Source organism: Ovis aries, chromosome 1 (genome assembly GCF_016772045.2).
Source record: "Ovis aries strain OAR_USU_Benz2616 breed Rambouillet chromosome 1, ARS-UI_Ramb_v3.0, whole genome shotgun sequence".
NCBI lineage: Eukaryota > Metazoa > Chordata > Mammalia > Artiodactyla > Bovidae > Ovis > Ovis aries.
The window spans coordinates 113,500,954-113,514,153 of record NC_056054.1 but is presented as its reverse complement, the minus strand read 5'-3'; the positions used below and the strand labels follow the sequence as shown (position 1 = coordinate 113,514,153).

The 13,200-nt window shown below is 42.0% G+C and overlaps 1 long non-coding RNA gene across 4 annotated transcripts in view; it reads right to left on the bottom strand.

Moving 5' to 3' along the window:
* Positions 1-9,696, bottom strand: part of LOC121817945 (uncharacterized) — a 34,040-nt gene extending 24,344 nt beyond the window's left edge. Inside the window, exons 1-3 of one of the 4 annotated variants that reach the window (XR_009600652.1) lie at positions 5,127-9,696; positions 4,569-4,667; positions 321-496 (exon numbers count right to left, since the gene is read on the bottom strand). This is a non-coding gene — a long non-coding RNA (uncharacterized LOC121817945). The remainder of the gene's footprint in view (positions 1-320; positions 497-4,568; positions 4,668-5,126) is intronic. The other 3 variants (XR_009600653.1, XR_006058026.2, XR_009600651.1) reach the window with 3 other exon arrangements.
* Positions 9,697-13,200: the final 3,504 nt, after the last annotated feature.

Below are 13,200 nucleotides of genomic sequence, written 5' to 3'. Positions count from 1 at the left end.
AATCCCGAAGAAAGGCAATGCCAAAGAATGTGCAAATTACCACACATTTACACTCATTTCACACACTAGCAAAGTAATGCTCAAAATTCTCCAAGCTAGGCTTCAGGAATACATGAACCGAGAACTTCCAGATATTCAAGCTGGATTTAGAAAAGGCAGAGGAATCAGAGATCAAATTGCCGACATCTGTTGGATCATTGAAAAGCAAGAGAATTCCAGAAAAACATCTGCTTCATTGACTACTCTAAAGCCTTTGACTGTGTGGATCACAATAAACTGTGGAAAATTCTTCATGAGATGGGAATACCAGACCATCTTACCTGTCTCCTGAGAAACTTGTATACAGGTCAAGAAGCAACAGTTGGAACTGGACGTGGAAAAATGAGCTGGTTCCAAATTGGGCAAAGAGTACGTCAAGGCTGTATATTGTCACCCTGCTTATTTTACTTATATGTAGAGTACATCATGCAAAATGCCGGGCTGGATGAAACACAAGCTGGAATCGAGATTGCCGGGAGAAATATCAATAACCTCAGATATGCAGATAACACCACCCTTATGGCAGAAAGAGAAGAGGAACTAAAGAAACTTTTGATGAGGGTGAAAGAGGAGAGTGAAAGGTTGGCTTAAAAATCAACATTCAAAAAATGAAGCTCATGGCATACAGTCCCATCACTTCATGGCAAATAGATGGGGAAACAATGGAAACAGTGGCAGACTTTATTTTCTTTGGCTCCAAAATTACTGCAGATGGTGACTGCAGCCATGAAATTCAAAGACAATTCCTCCTTGGAAGAAATGCTATGACCAACCTAGACAGTATGTTAAAAAGCAGAGACTTGACTTTATTGACAAAAGTCCATATAATCAAAGCTATTGTTTTTCCATCATGTATGAATGTGAAAGTTGGATCATAAAGAAAGCTGAGCACTGAAGAATTGATGTTTTTGAACTGTGGTGTTGGAGAAGACTCTTGAGAGTCCCTTGGACTGCAAGGAGATCCAACTAGTCCATCCTAAAGGAATCAGTCCTGAATATTCATTGGAGGGACTGATGCTGAAGCTGAAGCTCCAATACTTTGGCCTCCTGATGTGAAGAACTGACTCATTTGAAAAGACCCTGATGCTTGGAAAGATTGAAGGAGGGTGGACGACGGAGGATAAGATGGTTGGATGGCATCACCAACTCAATGGACATGGGTTTGAGCAAGCTCCAGGAGATGGTGAAGGACAGGGAAGCCTGGCGTGCTGCAGTCCATGGGGTTGCAAAGAGTTGGACATGACTGAGCAACGGGACAGCAACAGCAACCAAAGTCTTAGTAGCACCCACCACGTTTCAAAGGCCAGAGAATGGGTCACATGCTCATCCTTAAATAAGAGATTGACAAGGGAAACAGGACTAACATGAGTTACTTAAACTCATCAGAACTTAACCCTGAGCAGAGGATGGGGTTACTTTCTGGTGAGTACTAGGAATGGGTCACAGTGAGCAAGAAAAAGGAAGGAAATTGGTACTAAATAGGTACAAACATATTAACAAACAAACATGTTCCATTCACCAAAGCGCCTGAACTGGATATGGAAAGAGTAGTTGGCCGGTTTAACTCTATAGAGATTTAACAATACTGTTTTCCACATCTGGAGAGGTGCTCTACTTTCTGTTTGATTTCCACTTTTGGATTCTTGGCTGTGCTGAGTTGAATAGTATGCCCCAAATTCATGTTCACTGGAACATCAGAATGAAACCCAATTTGGAAATAATGCTTGCAAATATAATTAGAGTTAAGATTAGGTCATAGTGGATTATGAAGGACCTTAATCCAAAAACTGATATCCTTATAAGAAAATAAAACAGAGACACACAGACACATAGGAGAATGCCAGATGATGGATGCAGAGATTTGAGTGATGCATCTGCAAATGAAGGAATGCCAAAATTACCAGCAGCTGCCAGAAGCTAGAAAGAGGAAAAAAAAAAAAAGATGCTTCCTTACTGCCTTCGGTCACCTTGGCCCTGCTGACACTTTGACTTCAGCCTTTCAGTCTTAAAACCGTAAGAGAATAAATTTTGGCCATTTTAAGCTACTCAGTTTATAATACTCTGTTATGGCAGTCCTAAGAAAGTAATACGATAGATACGTACCTTTTAATCTTAGTTTTAGCAGGTTTCTTTAAAGTTTCAAATACTTTTAATTCATTGCAGCCTACTTTCAAATGTTAAACAATCTCAGTTATAATTTAAGATCAACTTAAAAAATTTTCCCCTCCCATCTTTTGTGCCATTTTTGTATTTTATTTCTGCTTTAGTTATAAAACTCAGAATATATTGTGGGGTTTTTTTTTAAGTTTTGCTTTAAACAATTACATTTAAAGATATTTTAAATTAGGAAATGTCTCTTTTATATATATACATATCTCTTTTATATATATATATGTATCTCTTAATTCCTTTTGTACATCTGGTTTTCCAACTGGTATTATTTTTCTTCAGTCCAAAGAGCTTCCTTTAGCATTTATCTTAATGCAGATCTGCTGGTGACAAAGTTCCTCAGCTTCTGCTTCTCTAAAGATGTCTTAATTTTGCCTTTATCTTTGAAGAATATTTTTTGCGAGATATAAAATTCTAGGTTGATGGGCTATTTTTTCAAATTTTGGTATTTACAACAGATCATCCCATTATCTCCTGCATGCGTACTAAGTCGCTTCAGTCCTGTCCAACTCTTTGCGACCCCTTGGACTGTAGCCCACTAGACTCCTCTGTCCAAGGGACTTTCCAGGCAAGAGTACTGGAGTGGGTTGTGATGGCTTCCTCCAGGGGATCTTCCCAGCCCAGCGATCAAACCAGTGTCTCTTACATTTTCTATGTTGTCAGCAGGCTCTTTACCACAAGCACCACCTGGGAAGTTCCCATTGTCTCCTGACTTTCATTATTTATGGTAAGAAGTTATTAAATTCTTATTTTTGGATTCCTGCCTCCAGTGTCTTTTTTTTTTTCTGGTTGCTTCCAGGATTTTCTCTTTACTACGGGTTTTTAATAATGTTTTTATTATATTCCTTTGTGTTTTTGTTTGTGGGTGTGTGTATATTCTGCTTGAGGTTCATTTAGCTTCTTAGATAATTAAGTTTTCAGTATTGATCAAAATGGAAATTTGGGGGGTATTGCATTTTGAAATATTTTTTGGAGTCACCCTATGACTCTAATTACACATGTATTATGCCGATTGATATTGTCCCACAGGTCACTGTGCTGTTTGTTGTGGGATTTTGCTTCCAGCTTTTTCTCACTCTGAGGTTCAATGTACATAGTTTCTATTGCAGTCTTCAAGATTATTATTCTTTTTTCTTTAATTTATAATATACTACACTAAAGTCTATCCAGTGAATTTTTCACTTTAGATATTATATTCTTCAGCTTTAGAGAGTCCATTTGTTTCATTTTTTCGTATCTTTTACTTCTCATACTCATATTTTGCAGTAAATCTTTTCAAGACTCTCTATTTATTTGTTTGTTTGCTGTATAAGACAATCTAGATATTTTTCCCATTAAATTGTGAACATGTTTATAATACTTGTTTTAAAATTTCATCTGCTAATTTTATTTGGGTCTGTTTCTATTGAGTAATTTTTCTCTTGGTGATGGACAACACCTACTTGCTTCTTCACGTGTTTAGTCATTTTTATTGGATGTTGGACATTTTAAATATAACACTGTTGATTGTATTCTGATGTCTTTCTTTAAAGAAAATTTAATTTTGTTTTGAGAAGTAGTTTAGCTATTGCAAACCACCTTGAGACTTTTTAAAGAATCTTTTTAGGGTAGATTTTGAATAGGCTTTACTCAGTGGTATTGATAGCCTTTTTTTCCCCTTCTAGATACTAATGAATTCTGACATCCACTGGGTGTCCTACAACACAAATGAATTCTGACACTATCTGCAGTTCGTGTCAAACTCTATACACTTCAGGGTTTAGTCCCGCAAGACTGTTCTCATTTCAGATACCAGCTACAAATATTGGGTCAGTAGGTTGCCCATACTTCTGTTCATTTGTGCTACAAAGTTGAAGGTTTCCATGATGGCTCTCCCTTCAGTTTCAATAATTTGCTAGAATAACACATAAAACCCGTTACCTACTATTACAGGTTTATCATAAAAGATACAATTCAAACAATCAAATGTAAGAGATATATAAATATAGTGGGGTCCAGTGGGGGCACACAGAGAAGGCAATGGCACCCCACTCCAGTACTCTTGCCTGGAGAATCCCATGGACGGAGGAGCCTGGTGGGCTGCAGTCCATGGGGTCGCTAAGAGTTGGACATGACTGAGCGACTTCACTTTCGCTTTTCACTTTCATGCATTGGAGAAGGAAATGGCAACCCACTCCAGTGTTCTTGCCTGGAGAATCCCAGGGACGGGGGAGTCTGGTGGGTTGCCGTCTATGGATTCGCACAGATTCGGACATGACTGAAGCGACTTAGCAGCAGCAGCAGCAGCAGTGGGGGGCCATCATCCCCCCAGCATATTAATATGTTCACCAGCCCAAAAACCCCGCTTCCAAGATACCCACCTCTAAGGTCTGGAGCAGCAGCTGCACTTTGCTGGAGTAGGTATGAGCTGATACCCCATGTCCAAGGTCAGGAGCAGCGGCTGCACTTCGCTGGAATGGCTGTGAGGAGATAACCCATGTCCAAGGTCAGAGAAACCCCAGCAAGATGTTAGGCGCTGGAGCGGCTGTGAGAAGATACCATATGTCCAAGGGCAAAGGAGAAGCCCCAGCAAGATGGTAAGAGGGACGAAATATAGAATCAAACCCCATTCCCACCAGAGATGCTCAGAGGGCTCAAACAAAGCTTGTGCACACCAGAACCCAGGGAACCCACAGAGACTGAGACAGAACCGTGTTTGAGCATCTGTGGAGGTACCGGTCAGCAGTAGACTGTGGCAGGGGCTCTGCGTGCAGCAGCCTTGGGTATGGCATATGCCCTCTTGGAGGAGGTCGCCATTAACCCCACCATAGAGCTGCCAGAACTTACACAGGACTGGAAATAGACTCTTAGAGGGCACAGACAGAACCTTGTGTGCACCAGGACCCAGGAGAAAGGAGCAGTGACCCCACAAGACTGACCCAGACTTGGTTGGGAGTGTCGAGGAGTCTCCAGCGGAGGCGTGGGTTGGTGGTGGCCTGCTGCAGGGCCGGGGGCACTGAGTGTAGCAGTACATGCATGGGATCTTCTGAAGGAGGCCACCATTATCTTCATTACCTCCACCATAGTTTGGCCCCAGGTAAATAGCAGGGGGAGAACACAGCTCAGTCCATCAATAGAAAAGTGAATTAAACATTTACTGGCATGGCCCCATCCATCAGAACAGGACCCAGTTTCCCCATCAGTCAGTCTGTCCCATCAAGAAGTTTCCATAAGCTTTTTATCCTTCTCCATCAGAGGGCCGCCAGACTGAAAACCACAATCACAGAAAACAAATCAATCTGATCACATGGACCACAGTCTTGTCTAACTCAATGAAACAGCCATGCCTTGTAGGGCCACCCAAGACAGACAGGTCATGGTGGGGAGTTCTGACAAAACATGGTCCACTGGAGAAGGGAATGGTAAACCACTTCAGTATTCTTGCCTTGAGAACTCCATGAACAGCATTTAAAGGCAAAAAGAAAAGACATTCAAAGATGAACTCCCCAGGTCGATAGGTGCCCAATATGCTACTGGAAATCAATGGAGAAATAACTCTAGAAAGAATGAAGAGATGGAGCCAAAGCAAAAACAACACCCAGTTGTGGATGGGACTGGTGATAGAAGCAAAGTCTGATGCTGTAAAGAGCAATATTGCATAGGAACCTGGAATGTTAGGTCCATGAATCAAGGCAAATTGGAAGTGGTCAAACAGGAGATGGCAAGAGTGAACATCGACATTCTAGGAATCAGCGAACTAAAATGGACTGGAATGGGTGAATTTAACTCAGATGACCATTATATCTACTGCTGTGGGCAGAAATCCCTTAAGCAATGGAGTAGCCATCATAGTCAACAAAAGAGTCTGAAATGCAGTACTTGGATGCGGTCTCAAAAACGACAGAATGATCTCTGTTTGTTTCCAAGGCAAACCATTCAATATCACAGTAATCCAAGGCTATGCCCTGAGCAGTAATGCTGAAGAAGCTGAAGTTGAACAGTTCTATGAAGACCTACAAGACCTTCTAGAACTAACACCCCCAAAAGATGTCTTTTTCATTATAGGGGACTGGAATGCAAAAGTAGGAAATCAAGAAACACTTGGAGTAACAGGCAAATTTGGCCTTGGAGTACAAAATGAAGCAGAGCAAAGTCTAATAGAATTTTGCCAAGAGAACGCACTGTTCATAGCAAACACCTTCTTCCAACAACACAAGAGAAGACTCTACACACGGACATCACCAGATGGTCAATACCGAAATCAGATTGATTATATTCTTTGCAGCCAAAGATGGAGAAGCTCTATAGAGGCAGCAAAAACAAGACCAGGAGCTGACTCTGGCTCAGATCATGAACTCCTTATTGCCAAATTCAGACTTAAATTGAGAAAGAAGGGAAAAACACTAGACCATTCAGGTATGACCTAAATCAAATCCCTTACGATTATACAGTAGAAGTGAGAAATAGATTTCAAAGGATTAGATCTGATAGAGCACCTGATGAACTGTGGACGGAGGTTCATGACATTGTACAGGAGACAGGGATAAAGACCATCCCCAAGAAAAATAAATGCAAAAAAGCAAATGACTGTCTGGGGAGGCCTTACAAATAGCTGTGAAAAGAAAGGAAGTCAAAAGCAAAGGAGAAAAGGAAAGATATACTCATTTGAATGCAGAGTTCCAAAGAATAGCAATGGGAGATAAGAAAGCCTTCTTCAGTGATCAATGCAAAGAAATAGAGGAAAACAATAGAATGGGAAAGACTAGAGATCTCTTCAAGGAAATTAAAGATGCCAAGGGAACACTTCATGCAAAAATGGGCTCAATAAAGGACATAAATGGACCTAACAGAAGCAGAAGATATTAAGAAGAGGTGGCAAGAAAACACAGAAGAACTGTACAAAATAAGTCTTCATGACCCAGATAATCATGATGGTGTGATCACTCACCTAGAGCCAGACATCCTGGAATGCGAAGTCAAGTGGGCCTTAGAAAGCATCTCTACGAACAAAGCTAGTGGAGGTGATGGAATTCCAGCTGAGCTATTTCAAATCCTAAAAGAAAATGCTGTGAAAGTGCTGCACTCAATATGCCAGCAAATTTGGAAAACTCAGCAGTGGCCACAGGACTGGAAAAGGTCAGTTTTCATTCCAATTCCAAAGAAAGGCAATCCCAAAGAATGCTCAAACTACTGCACAATTGCACTCATCTCATACGTTAGCAAAGTACGTTCAAAATTCTCCAAGCCAGGCTTCAACAGTATGTGAACCGTGAATTTCCAGATGTTCAAGCTGGTTTTAGACAAGGCAGAGGAACCAGAGATCAAATTGCCAACATCCGCTGGATCATGGAAAAAGCAAGAGAGTTCCAGAAAAACATCTACTTCTCTTTTATTGACTATGCCAAAGCCTTTGACTGTGTGGACAAGAACAAACTGGAAAATTGTGAAAGAGATGGGAATACCAGATCACCTGACCTGCCTCTTGAGAAATCTGTATGTAGGTCAGGAAGCAACAGTTAGAACTGGACATGGAACAACAGACTAGTTCCAAATAGGAAAAGGAGTACGTCAGGGCTGTATATTGTCACCCTGCTTATTTAACTTCTATGCAGTGTACATCATGAGAAATGCCTGACTCGATGAAGCACAAGCTAGAATCAAGATTGCCAGGAGAAATATCAATAACCTCAGATATGCTGATGACACCACCCTTATGGCAGAAAGTGAAGAGGAACTAAAGAGCCTCTTGATGAAAGTGAAAGAGGAGAGTGAAAAAGTTGGCTTAAAGCTCAACATCCAGAAAACTAAGATCATGGCATCCAGTCCCATCACTTCATGGCAAATAGATGGGAAAACAGTGAGAGACTTTATTTTGGGGGGCTCCAAAATCACTGTAGATAGTGACTGCAGCCATGAAATTAAAAGCCGCTTACTCCATGGAAGAAAAGCTATGACCTACCTAGACAGCATATTAAAAAGCAGAGACATTACTTTGCCAAAAGATTTGTCTGGTCAAGGCTATGATTTTTCCAGTAGTCATGTATGGATGTGAGAGTTGGACTATAAAGAAAGCTGAGTGCTAAAGAATTGATGCTTTTGAACTGTGGTGTTGGAGAATACTCTTGAGAGTCCCTTGGACTGCAAGGAGATCCCACCCGTCCATCCTAAAGGAGATCAGTCCTGGGTGTTCATTGGAAGGACTGATGCTGAAGCTGAAACTCTAATACCTTGGCCACCTGATGGGAAGAACCGACTCCTTTGAGAAGACTCTGATGCTGGGAAAGATTGAAGGCAGGAGGAGAAGGGGACAACAGAGGATGAGATGGTTGGGTGGCATCACCAACTCAATGGACATGAGTTTGGGTAAACTCTGGGAGTTGGTGATGGATAGGGAGGTCTGGCGTGCTGCAGTCCATGGGGTCACAAAGAGTCAGACATGACTGAAAGACTGAACTTAACTGAACTCAAAAACCTCTCTAAACCCTACTATTTAGGGTTTTTTCCACCCTATGGAGGTCTTTATGTAGGCATGACTGATTAAATCATCAACCGCTAACAACTTAATCTCCAACCGGCCTCAATTCTCCAGAGGTTTGGCAACATGGCTAAAAGTTTCAAGTTTCTAATCAAAGCTTGGTCTTTCTGATAACCAGCTCCCACCCTGACGCTAGCTAGGGGCCTGTCAAGAGTTGCCTCATTCGAACAGAAGACACTCCTATCATTCTTATCACTCAGGAAATTCCAAGAGTTTTAGGAGCACTAGACTAGGAACCAGAGACAAAAACCAAACGTCTTTCTATGACGCCACAACTATGCTGGTAAATGTTTAACAGCCAATTTTCCTGAGGAAAATAAAACAACACAGATTTGTAACGTATGCTGATTTCTTTAATGTAAATATCCCACCATGGCTTACGTCCAGCTTCCAGCATGACGTCACTGAAGGTGGAGATGGGAGGAGGTGTGCACAGTTGGCCCCACAGACTAGTGTGAGCCAGCCCCACACACCACTGCCTTTACTCTGATTTAGCTCTAATACTAAAAAAATAACTGTCTTGGCCTTGCTACTGAACGCATAGGTGTTGGCAGAAGAACACTCTGATGGTTAGAAATTAAACATCTGTGCAACCTACGTGAGCTCCTGTATCTCTCCAGTAGTTGTTTCTTCTCTCACAGTTTTATTTCCAGAATCTTCATGGAGTTTTATTCTATGTAAGTAGACCTTAGTGTTCAGCCAAGAATTCAAGAGGAACGCTTGTGCAAATTTCTGAATCTCTTTCCCTATATAACTGCCTTCTTTCTGGTACCCTACCTTGAGTGTTCAAGCTGTCTGCTGTGATCTTCTCAGGTTTCCCCTTCTGCATTGCGTTCTAGAAAGCGCCTGCAGCCAGGAAACTGGGTTAATTGCAGGTCTCACTTTGTCTCCTTTCTCTCAGGGATCACAGTGCTGCACTGCCTGTTGTGCAATGTCTGAAGCAGTTGTCTCACGCATTTTGTTCAAATTTCTAGCTGTTTACAGAGGGAAAACAAGTCTGTTATCAGTTACTCCAGAAGCCAGAAGAGGGAGTCATTCTGCTTTCACTGAAGTAAAGCAGATTCCTTTCTTATAGGGAGATCCCACATTTCTGATTTCATATTTTCCTTTTTCAAAAATGGGGCTCATCTTATTTCTGTTTCCACAGAAACTATCAGCTTGCTACTATTTTACCCTACCTTGCTTTAGATTATTCGTGCACCCTGGAATAAGCCTTCTGAAGATAGCATTTTCAGGCACACTCATCTGGCTTACAGATTCTGAAGGACAGACCTTGACTGCTATACTCAGGTCGGGGGGGGGGAGGGGATGGGGTCCAAAAATATCCACAACAGTATTGGAGGAGTTCTTTAGCTTAGGAGATTGTGAAGATGGCATGAGGACTAATTGAAAGTAACTGAGCTCACATCCACAAAAGAGAATCAAGTACAGTTTGTTACCTTAGTTCAGGATAAAATAATCATTTCAGGATAAAATAAGACATTTGATATCTTTCTTAATATTAACTTCAATTTTTTTCTATGAGGAAAGTAGGGAAAAAGTATTTAGCCAAGTATGCCTAAGAGGCTTGTGTATGTCCTGGCAAAATCTGGGTTTCTCTTTTCTCGCCTTGTACAGGACCAGCTGATCCTCCTCTGAGTGTCCCAGGCTGTTCTTATACCATATGTATCTGTGCTGGAATGGAGGCTTCTTTTTATCAGTGCCTCTCTTGCCAGATACACAACTATTTTCAGCCTCTGCCTAAAATTGTCAGGGTCTTGAAAACTAAAACGTAATGAGATTTTTCTCTCTTCTAATATGGTCTGCCAAATGCCCCCACTGGCTACTTGCCGTCGGGGAATGGTATCTTCTTAATGGTGTGGGGTATTATTTCCTGTGGATGCCATGATAAATTACCACAGACTCAGTGACTTAAAACAACAGAAATTTATTCTCTCACAGTTCTGGAGGCCGAGGTCTGAAATCAGTTTCACTGAACCAGCAGCAAGGTGTTTACAAGGCTGTACTCCTTCCAGAAGCTACAGGAGAGAGTCTGTACCTTGCCTCTTTCAAATTTTAGTGGATGCAGCATTCCTTGCCTTGTGGCTGAATTGCTCCAGTTTTCAAGGTCAGCATCTTCACATCTCCACCTGCTGCTGCTGCTGCTAACTCGCGTCAGTCGTGTCCGACTCTGCGACTTCATTAACGGCAGCCCACCAGGCTCCCCCAGTCCCTGGGATTCTCCAGGCAAGAGCACTGGAGTGGATCTCCACCTGCCGCTTCCTCACATCGTTTTCTCCTCTACGTGTATCAACACTCCCCTGCCTCTCTCCATAAGGATATTTGGGATGATATTTAGGGCCCACCCAGATAATCTAGGATAATCTCCTCATCTCAGGATCCTGAATAATATCTGTAAAGATGCTCTTTGCAAATAAAGTAACACCTGCAGTTTCCAGAGATTAAGATGTGGATATCTTTTTCTAGGGAGGGGCCGGTTTTTCAGTCTACTGTCTGGGAGAGTTCTGCTTCACGTTCGCGTGTATTACCTCAATGGCTATTGAATTCTGAGAGACACGTCTTCCGACCATGCTGTGGTATTTTGGAGACAACATCTAAAGACAGAAAAAAAATCAGAAAACTGAACTGAGTAGAAATATGGATGCTACTGTGTCCAGTTCAGTGACTCAGTCGTGTCAGACTCTTTGTGACCCCATGGACTGCAGCACGCCAGGCCTCCCTGTCCATCACCAACTCCGGACGTTTACTCAAACTCATGTCTATTGAGTCAGTGATGCCACCCAACAATCTCATCCTCTGTCGGTCCCTTCTCCTCCCACCTTCAATCTTTCCCGGCATCAGGGTCTTTTTTCAGCTCTTTGCATCAAGTGGCCAAAGTATTGGAGTTTCAGCTTCAGCATCAGTCCTTCTAATGAATATTCAGGACTGCTTTCCTTTAGGATGGACTGGTTGGATCTCCTTGCAGTCCAAGGACTTCTCAAGAGTCTTCTCCAACTCCACAGTTCAAAAGCATCAATTCTTCTGTGCTCAGCTTTCTGTATAGTCCAACTCTTACACCCATACATGACTACTGGGAAAATCATAGCTTTGACTAGATGGATCTTTGTTGGCAAAGTAATGTCTCTGCTTTTTTAATATGCTATCTAGGTTGATCATAACTTTTCTTCCAAGGAATAAGCGTCTTTTAATTTCATGGCTGCAGTCACCATCTGCAGTGATTTTGGAGCCCCCCAAAATAAAGTCTGTCACTGTTTACACTGTTTCCCAATCTATTTGCCATGAAGTGATGGGGCCAGATGCCATGATCTTTGTTTTCTGAATGTTGAGCTTTAAGCCAACTTTTTCACTCTCCACTTTCATTTTCATCAAGAGGCTCTTTTGTTCCTCTTCACTTTCTGCCATAAGGGTGGTGTCATCTGCATATCTGAGGTGATTGATATTTCTCCCGGCAATCTTGATTCCAGTTTGTACTTCATCCAGCCCAGCATTTCACATGGTGTACTCTGCTTATAAGTTAAATAAGCAGGGTGACAGTATACAGCCTTGACATACTCCTTTCCCGATTTGGAACCAGTCTGTTGTTCCATGTCCAGTTCTAACTGTTGTTTCTTGACCTGCATATAGGTTTCTCAGGAGGCAGGTCAAGTGGTCTTGTATTCCCACCTCTTTAAGAATTTCCCACAGTTTGTTGTGATCCACATAGTCAAAGGCTTTGGCGTAGTCAATAAAGCAGAAGTAGATGTTTTTCTGGAACTCTCTTGCTTTTTCTATGCTATCGGATATCATAAGTTAAATGTCCTTTCTGTCTGCAGTAGGTAAAGATTCTTCTTTGGGAGGACTTTCCAAAAGTCCAGTCATTAGGGCTGCCGTATTTCCACTATAGGGGCACAAGTTCAGTCCCTGACTGGGGAACTATGATCCTGCAAGATGTGATGCAGCCAAAAAAAAAAAAAAGATTCTTCTTTTTATCCATTTCGGCTCCATCCTGTTATCAAGGCTCCCTGACATCTGTAAGAAGTACAGTGATATAGGCAAGGAGTGACAGATGACTAGCGCCAGATGACACTAGTATGTACTCTTGTTACGTGGTCTTCATTTATTCTAGAACTGTACTGTTCAACTAACCTCAAGAGAACCTAGATCAACCAGGCAGTGCTAATTAAAGTCCAAGCAGAGCCTCCAAGGGTGTAAACAGAGAAGAAAAAATAGAAACCACTAAACGATAGGTTCTGGGACCCAGACGGAAAGAAATGAAAAAATAATAAAGGAAGAAAAATGAAGAATAAAGGAGAGAGGTGGTCTCATCTGGAGAGAAATAGTCAAGCAATAAGTGAGCAAGCATTTAACCAGCAACCACGATACAATGGGATATACTTGGCCTTGCTGTGCATGCTTGCGTGCTACGTCACTTCAGTCGTGTCCGACTCTTTGCAACCCACGGACCATAGCCCACCAGGCTCCTCTGTCCCTGGGATTCT